Below are 9390 nucleotides of genomic sequence, written 5' to 3'. Positions count from 1 at the left end.
GGCTAACAAACATGCCAAGCTGCCTCATCACAGCTGCCTTTTCCGCATTGCACCAGGCAATACGTCTTTTTTGCCAGTGGTGTTTTTTTCCTGAGCGTCATTGTTAGTCTCTCGATGTGAAGATGTCTCCTACGAAAACAAGTCTCCCTTCCCCTCTTGGCTTTTTGTCCAGGTAGGACATTTGCGACCTCCACCACACAATCGTCTTAACCTATGTCCTCCGGACCGTCCTCTTCTGCCATTGGTGCGCTGTTGAGGTAGTCGACTTCGTCCAGATTTTTCCCTTTGCAGACAGAGATGCCATTTTTGGTTTATTGGTTTTATACAACACGCATCACATCGCAGCCTACTCCTGTACATTTTGCTTCGATCCTGAGCATAAAGCACAGCGACTTTAAAACATGGAAAAAGGAAAACAAAATAACTGACCCAAAACGGAACGCCAACTGTATTCTCGCTCCGTTGTTTCGTAATCTACGAACTACACACTGCACAACTACATCTTTAGAATACCGCTCCGTATTTAAGATCATCTAGAAAATGCATACAGTTTGGCTCCAATGGTAATTTGCAGGCCGTCCAATGCTTGAAAGCGGAACTTCAAATACTCGCATCCTTAACGAGTGTCGCTCTCGGGAGTAATCTGGAAAGTCGAAAACGGGTGAGATATGAGAAATTTCAGTTCAGAACAGGATTGTGACCCCCACGTGAAAGAAAGTTATGCTTGTGTTCAGAAGCGTGGGCATGCACCACGCTGATGGCTCACGGGTGGTGGAATTAAAATAGCTGTGCAATAGTCGTGTCCCGAAAGATAGCTTTCCAGTTCACAGCAAATCCGTGAACGAATATCGGAGGCCACATGCCTCCCGTCCGCGTACATATTACCCATCTTGTTAGAGCACATGCACTGCCGTCAAGAAGAAGGAAGTGATGGGGCGGCGATGGGGGCGGAGAGAGGGGGACAACAATAAATCGTACTAAGCTCTAGCCACGCAGCCGAACTTAACCTGAAATTAGGCCAACAACAGCAGAGTCGCCAACATTCATCGTCAACGCGATCAGCAGCTACCGTGATTCGGACGGCCCTCATGCATGGTACGCGCGCCCGTTGGCAAACTATGGCGTGCCTGTCTTCATTCCTGTAGCCACGCACGCACAGCTGCGATGGGAATCGATTTAGAGAAGAGCAACAGTTCCAGTATCATCGCTGACCGCATGCGGCAATTGCGAGTCCATGCCCTGATGTCCTAGGCTTACTACGCCCTGTCAATGCCATGCTGTTCATGCACGCCATACGGTTAACAGTCGTAAGACAGCGAGGCATAACCGAAACGAGTTGTGGTAAAAAGCTTATTGCCTCTAAGCTCAAACAATGCATCAATAAGAAATGACGAAACTACGACAGACAGGCGGCGGTGGCCCACAGACCGTCATCCCAGCCCCCGGGCGAGTACGCCCCCCTAGCCCAAGTGTATGTCTACTGGCTGGTTGGTAAGAGTGGACAGTTTTCTGATCACTGCCATATCGCGGGTAGTGCAGGATGAAGGTAGTGTGCGCCATGATGCAAACATTATGATATATTTGATTTATGATTTTGGATCGAGTGCGTATTGTGAGTGTGATTGCACGCTATATGTGAATGCATCAACAAAAATTACAAAAAGACCAGACAACCAAACCGCTGACCTGACCATCGCATTTGAAACTATCCGACGTCACACCGTGATGCTGGCCGCGAAACAGATGGGAGGCAGCCCCAATGCACACCAACGCCGTAACTGTTTTTGACAACGTGACACGCTGGAAGACCGACACCCCTCCTTGCTGCGGATGGGCTTCTCCACGCCATTGCGAGACACTCGTCTGTCTAGCCCCCGCAGACGAGGTCTCTTCGCAGGCATTTTGGTCTGCCCGGAGTGCGCAGACCAGAACCATGCTTAGTGTCCCCTCGATGGGTTTTTGGCAACACCGTTATGGCCCGGAGCCGGATGTGGCAGCCAAACCCGCTACCACAAGCTATGTTCAGTGAGCGGCCGGACCCCACGCTCATGAAAGCGTCGGTGATTTCCGCGCAAACAAACCGGCGTTGGTGATGTATATTATATATATATATATATATATATATATATATATATATATGTATATATATATATATATATGTATATATATATATATATATATAGATATAGATATATAGATAGATATAGATATAGATATAGATATATATATATATATATATATATATATATATATATCATTGATCCCGTCGTAAAATGCGTAAAACAACATATAGTAATGATCCAAGGCTTGGTTCAATCGTCCCATTCATAGGAAATAATTAAAGAAACTATGTTGCAGCAAACACCCTAAGCCATACACATTTCACATACAATGAAAAGACCGAGACTGCCAGTGACTAAAAACTTTTTAAAGCAACTTCTGCACCCCACCTGTTCGAATTTGGCAGGGAAACTGCTTGCGAGGCCTATTTCCACCATCGCCAATGCTTCTCATTTTTCTTCGGGTAGCCGTGCCCGTGGTAAATATTCTCGAGGACCCATGAGCTCAAACTCTTGACCCGAACGCCCCAAAACCTGTCCTTCCCGAAGAATATCATGCTCCATATTGCAAATAGCATATGAAAATGCTGTTGCGCGTAAGTCCTTAAGCATCCCAAATATAGCCTGAGTTACCTTTGTTGCAGTAAACTTTCCGGAGGACTTCTTTTAGAGGACTAAACTTCTTTAACTCTCCCAATGGTATACCTATAAGCCACCTGAGAACAAAAATGTTTTTGCATGTTTCATTAAAGAATGACGCCATGCACCGGTGGTGCCACAGAGAAGGAGCACTAAATGTTGACAAGACCATTCAATAACGCGGATGCGGGTGTACCTACATAATTGCAGGCCGCGATATGTTAGTGGTGTTGGTGCAGGTGGTGGTGGCGTTGGTTGCAGAATAAAGTGGGGCTGGTACAGTCGACACGTGCTTGCGTAGACCAGCGATGAGGATGGTGGAATGAGATACCAAAATGGCGTTACACTGAGGTCACGCACCATGCAGGAGCTGTTATGGTCACACAGTGGTAGGGGGGGAGGCAGACATTGGTGGTGTTGGCAGGATCAGACACTGGTGAAACTGGCAGGGCAATGGGGTCAGCTGCATGGAGCCGACACTCGCATGGAGCTGGAGGGGTCAGACACCATGGTGGGATGGGTAGACCCAGACATTGTGGTGGGGTGCATGGTGTCATGCACTGTAATGACATCCTACTGGTTAAGGCACTGATAGGGATGGTGGAGCCAGGCAGTGTAGTGGCATATTTGTGGGGGTCGGACGATGCAGTGGTGTTGGCAGTGTTGGACAATGTGATGGGGTAGATAGAGAAAGAAAAGCATGCATGAAATGCTAGATTAGAGCTGATGACAACAAATTCTACATGTCACAAATGATTCACACCCTCTTCAGAGTAGTCATTTCCTAAATAATTTGACTTTCCTGACATCAACTGACCTGAATCAAGCCGGTCGCACTAAGGCTTTCTGGTCTTCAATCGCTTCAATGTCCAGTGGCTATAACATCACCTGAAACAGCAACAATGCTAAAAATTATTCAGTGGGTGGAGATTAACTAAGGACTAAGTAAGTATTTTTTTTTGTTTTTAGCGCCCCGGAGGTGTTCATTGTATCTTAAACGTGAGGGACGTATGGACTTCCCGACATAGACTCAAACAAAACAGGGAATACCCCTTTCGGTGACCATTTTTTGGCAAAACATGCTCAGGCTGAAATCGAGGGAGGTATGGACCCTATGCCCCTTTTAGAGCCCAAAGTCGTCTACAGAGCAGAGGGCCACCCAGGTAGGGAAAAATTTAATCTATTCTTGCAAAAAATCAGCGACCAAATTTTAACATACAAAGCTCATCCTGGCCGATTTTGCGAACATGATATGTGCCTTTATATGCGATGTGTGCTAGCTTAAAATAGTTAACATGTGAAGTGACGCCTGACGCGTGATATGCGATGTCTGTTCAGTTGAAATCGCTTGCATGTATAATTGATGCGCGACTGTGATACCTGTTAACCTCAACTCGTTTGTATGTTTGAACGAAGCGTAATGCATGACGCCTACTTGCTTGAATTAGTTTGCATGTACACGTATTGTCGCCTATTCTAATTATTAGATAAGCACCGTATCGTGGTAACGGCTAGCAATAACTTTTTGTTTAATCCTCTAAGAGTTGGTGTCCTGTAAAAACTGGCTTTCTATTTCCAAAAAAGCTGAAAAATCGGGTAGGGCCACCAGCAGGCAATTTTGAATTTATTTCTGCTACTTTTTCGATATAGGCATGTTGCCGAAATATCAATTCAACTATATCTTTATTCTCCCGGTTTTTCTTCGACGAATAAGGCTATTAATATTGTCTTAGCTATGTGAAAAATGCTCCTCTGCTAATGCTAATGCACTGAACAACTTACGTAATCTTGCACAACATTGATTTGAGCCAACCGACGGCCGTTACGTCTGAAAATGTATTCACAAAGCCGGATATGAACGACGCAACGGTCATATGATGGCTTGCCTTAATCGCCCCATGGCCAATGAAATGGCAGCATTTGAAGACATTACGCGTTGTGGGTGCCTGGGTGACCTTGAAATAGTCACCACGAAATAATATTCGCACCTTTGCAGGTGTGTAGATCAGAAACTAGAAAGGTTTACAAAATTAGAAGGGTGCTTAAGAATGGCAGGACTGTGTAACATACTGAATGATCTTCAAGATGGCTAATTTCAATTGAAACCCATACAAATGTGGCACACACCCTTTTATGCTCTGGTATCTACCACACACTAAGGTTCCGATGTATGGAAAACCTTATGTTTGTAATGATTTCCCCTTCAAGGCTAAATTGGTGCCCAAAGCCTCTAAAAACGTGTTGTTCTAGGGGGTTGGGGAACATGTCTGTAAGTACCTAACGGCAACATTTTTTAAATGTAATACAACACCCACTGCAAATGCATGAGAAAAACTGCAAGCATCCCCCTTACAAACGTCTGGTCTAGCGTGATAAACCTACCCAGACAATTGCATAATATTGCTGAAGTCAATCTCTTCAACCACCTTCAAAAGCTAACACAATGTTTGCCACTTCAGCAACTATCCTTATCAGCACACCATTCTCTAATCAATCAAGGCAGATCAGTCCTCCATTAGCTACAGTTGTCGGTAAACAGGGTTCACCAATCCCTTTCGAATATTTACTACTCACTTTTTAAAACCTTGCCGGACGACAATAACTTGCATCCAACGTAAGCCCAGTCTTCTCGTCCGAGAGGCCGCACACCGCAACGTCACCGTCGCGCTCGTTCCAAGAACGCGCAATGGCGGCGATAGAGCTACGTATCCCATGTGACTTAACACAATTTACATTAATATCTTTCATCACCAGTTTCAACGTGATTCAATGTGATTTAAATGCTTATACCAAACGCAAACAACTTACAAGTGATGAGACCACATCATGGAGCAGCGTGATTTTGCATTTCCTTATTCATCTCTATTCTCTTCCACGTGACCTTGCCACCTGAAAAACTTACACACGCGCGCAGTTCGTCCAAGATAACACACTTTACACAACCGGAAGTAAAAATGCGTATAATTGCGTTTTTCGAGGACCAGCTGAAAATCGAATAAACATGTTCAAACAAGACTAAATATCTCATTTAAGGCCTCTGAAAACCGAGGTCCGGCATTTGGACCTCGGTAGTGAATACCGGACCTCGGCAGTGACGGGTTGTTGGGTGTGTAACCGGATTTGGTCCTCTGTTTTCACGGCACACAAGAGCACACACACACACACACACACACACACACACACACACACACACACACACACACACACACACACACACACACACACACACACACACACACACACACACACACACACACACACACACACACACACACACACACACACACACACACACACACACACACACACACACACACACACACACACACACACACACACACACACACACACACACACACACACACACACACACACACACACACACACACACACACACACACACACACACACACACACACACACACACACACACACACACACACACACACACACACACACACACACACACACACACACACACACACACACACGGATATATATACATATGTAGGTACATACCTGCATCGCGGTGATATTTCCCTTGGCCTCATGCGAAGTCTGATTCACTGACTTCTGACTTACACGTTACGGCCACCGGTTCCCTTGCCCGATCAGCTGGTCGTTCGCGCCATTTTCATTCGCGCCAGCCGGGCTGTTGTCAAACGCGTGAAGTTCGGCGCGTGGATGAAAATGTTCTAATGGCATTCATAATTGGTCGGACGGGGACGTTTCCAGCTTTGAATTTCCCAAGCGCCGTAGTTGTCCAGCTCCGTACCCCAGACAGATTACGACTTGTCGCGTGGGAGTGGGTTCTCGGGGGCGGGCTCAGTGTGAGATCAAACAAGGAGCAAGTAAATATTGAAGTAAGCAAACAATCTTGCCTCACATGGTTGCAATTTTTGACAAAGTAGGGATCATCTTTTCACGAAACATCATTGCCGATGTCCAATGTAGCAATAACAGTATGTAAGACAGCGAGAGTGGGTACTTACACATGCGTACGACATAACACATGCAGATGGAATATCACCATCAACCACATATTTCTAAGCATTACGTGATATGTATTCATGCATTCACACTCCAATTCTGGTGACACACGTCTCCCGTTATATAGCTCCTTTCACAACTAGGCAATATATTATGGAGACTAGAAACATGTGAGAAGAAACACAACCGCACGGTATGCTGTCATTTTAACCGAGACGTGCATGAAAGAAAGCCTGCCTCCGCATGACATGGCGGAAAAAAACAATTAAATGGCAGAACCTGCCGCCACACTACTGCCTAATCGCCACGTATCCGCTGAATACCGACAATGACATGATGTTCTGACATTTGCCTTGGTGTTGCCATGTCTCATCGGCTGCTTGTTGCCCAACGCCTACACTGTTGCATTTCCCGTTTCAAGAGCATGTGCAGCATGCCTCACACACACTGGGCTTGCCGTAACCGCACTGTGTGCTCCTACATCCATTATAAAAAAATCAGCGAAATGATGGAAGGAGCTGAACATATTGAAAACTATTATGATCATATTCAAATTACATACCCGTATCTTTGTCATATTTCCTTCGGTCCTACGCGTTCAACGCAATTCGCCCTACGCGATAACAGCGATCGGTTGCCTTGGTCGACTATCTTATCGTTCGCGCCATTTTCATTCGCGCCAACCCGCCTGACGCCAAGCGCGTGCGAACAGTCTGGTGCGTCAATGAAGACATTCTAGTTGTTCGGGCGGGGAAAGTTTCGTGAGCATCGGGACCTTTCGGCGCCAGTCCACGGACAGATCACAGTTTGTTGCAAGGGGCTTGGTCTTATGGGACTGTGTCAGCGCGAGGTCAAGCTAGAAGCAAGTAAATATGGAAGGAAGCAAGCATTGTTTTTTTTTTCTGTTTTACCCGCTATGGTAGCAGTTATCACCAAATGAGGAATATCGTTCCACGAAAAATCGTCGCCAATACCCAACGCAGCAACAACATGACGTTTAAGCTTCGTAATGATAGGTGGTGATTATGACACTGGTTTTGATACCAAAACGTGCTCCTAGATTTTCTGCTTTCGGAGCAGCGGCAGTTTGTGTTAAGCACTCCACGGCGATCTATGGCTGGCTCGGGTCGCGGGCGGCAAGAAAGCTCTATCTTTATAAGCTTGAAAACACCGGGGGTAGGGCCGCATCAACCCCCTCTCCCCCTAATGCTCTCTCGTTATGTCACTTCGGTCATGATTCGGCTAGATTTTCTGGAGGCTAGACAATCTTCACAGGAAACAGAAAATTGCACGATATGCTGGCATTTTCACTGAAAGAGGCATCTGAATAACTTGTCGTTGTCAATCACGAAAATATATATGATGCATGTGAGCATTTGGCGTCGCAGTGTTTTTGAAACATAACTTTTTTTGAAGGTGTATTCGCATTGCCCCGCCATGAGGCTGTCGCTAGTGAGCGAGGGCACGCACTGAAGCTAATTTTCTATAACAGATCCGATCGACTTAACCTACAATGGCTCTTTAGCTTGGTCAATTCTGGACGACTACCTGGCGTGAAATCTGATACATGACTTAAGCGCATGTCCTTTGATAAGCATAATGCACTTATGTATATACATATATATATATATATATATATATATATATATATATATATATATATATACATATAAACATACGCAAAGCAGGATGTTCCTTATACATGTTTTGTTAAACATCACATCGGTGTTGGCATTAATGAACATTTTGGATGTTTTCTAGACAAATTTGATGACAGCTTCGCTTCTTCTCGCCGGTCGTTGAAGATGTCACCACAGCTTATGATACAAAGATGATAAAGATTGTCATATTGCATGGCCTGGTGTTACTTATAGTTCTCAGCGTTCCATTCTTCATCGAACATTTTCCGGGATGACAATTTTGGACAAAGTCGATATACTAGTACGTTTGTAAACAAGCCCCGCATTATTGCATTCTGGGTAGCGTTGCTGTTACGTTATCATGGGACTAAGTCATATGGTGCCAACGCTATGGCGGTGCAAAAACGCTGTTTTTTGCGGGCCAGTTTAAACATAAATATTGTCACAAGCCGAAATTTTTCGACCTAGCACATTCAATGAAACATTTTCAGCTGGGAAATGGCGTTGGCTTCCACAAGAGCCACAAAATTATTGCTGAATTGCGCTTCCAGCCTGCCCCCGACAAACGGATGGGGCTACCCATTCACCAGTGATCTATCCTGAAGACCCCTAACCGGAAGTGCTTAGAAACAGTCTGTGTAGAGGAGCACAACATGCAACAACAGCAGCAACGTTGGATGGAAATGAGATACGGCGGGCTAGACGGGCTCGCAGCATTCCGGGACGCGCACCGAGAAGTTGGAATTCACATCCTGAACCCTTAGGGAGAGCGTTGTCAGGGTGGATGCAGGGTTGGCCTGCCCTTATGGGGGTAGTAAATGGTGAGCCCCGCGGGCTTAAATGCAGCGCATGCCATTTCAGTTCAAGATAGCGGAATTTTCCCGCAAAATGGCCCGATTTCTGGCAAGTTTTGTCATCTCTGCCAGTCAAAAAGTCGAGGCCCATATCTCAGCTCCGAAATAGTCTAATAGAGTTATTTAGGGCGCCGAGGATATTATTCTCTGTGCACCATTTTTATCTAACTCATCCAACATTACATATCTGCATGCTAACCAACAACG

The 9390-nt window shown here is 45.5% G+C and overlaps 1 long non-coding RNA gene across 1 annotated transcript; it reads right to left on the bottom strand.

Annotated features, from left to right (window-relative positions):
• Positions 1-298: 298 nt before the first annotated feature.
• On the bottom strand, positions 299-5830 carry LOC119106190 (uncharacterized). Its single transcript, XR_005095093.1, has 3 exons — positions 5274-5830; positions 3517-3587; positions 299-643 (listed from the first exon to the last, which is right to left on the bottom strand). It is a non-coding gene; the product is annotated as an uncharacterized LOC119106190 (long non-coding RNA).
• Between the last annotated feature and the right edge of the window lie 3560 nt (positions 5831-9390).

Source organism: Pollicipes pollicipes, unplaced genomic scaffold (genome assembly GCF_011947565.3).
Source record: "Pollicipes pollicipes isolate AB1234 unplaced genomic scaffold, Ppol_2.1 Scaffold_6138;HRSCAF=7277_pilon_pilon_pilon, whole genome shotgun sequence".
NCBI classification, from domain to species: domain Eukaryota; kingdom Metazoa; phylum Arthropoda; class Thecostraca; order Pollicipedomorpha; family Pollicipedidae; genus Pollicipes; species Pollicipes pollicipes.
Note: the sequence above shows the minus strand (reverse complement) of the source record. Positions and strands in the feature narration are given on the sequence as shown.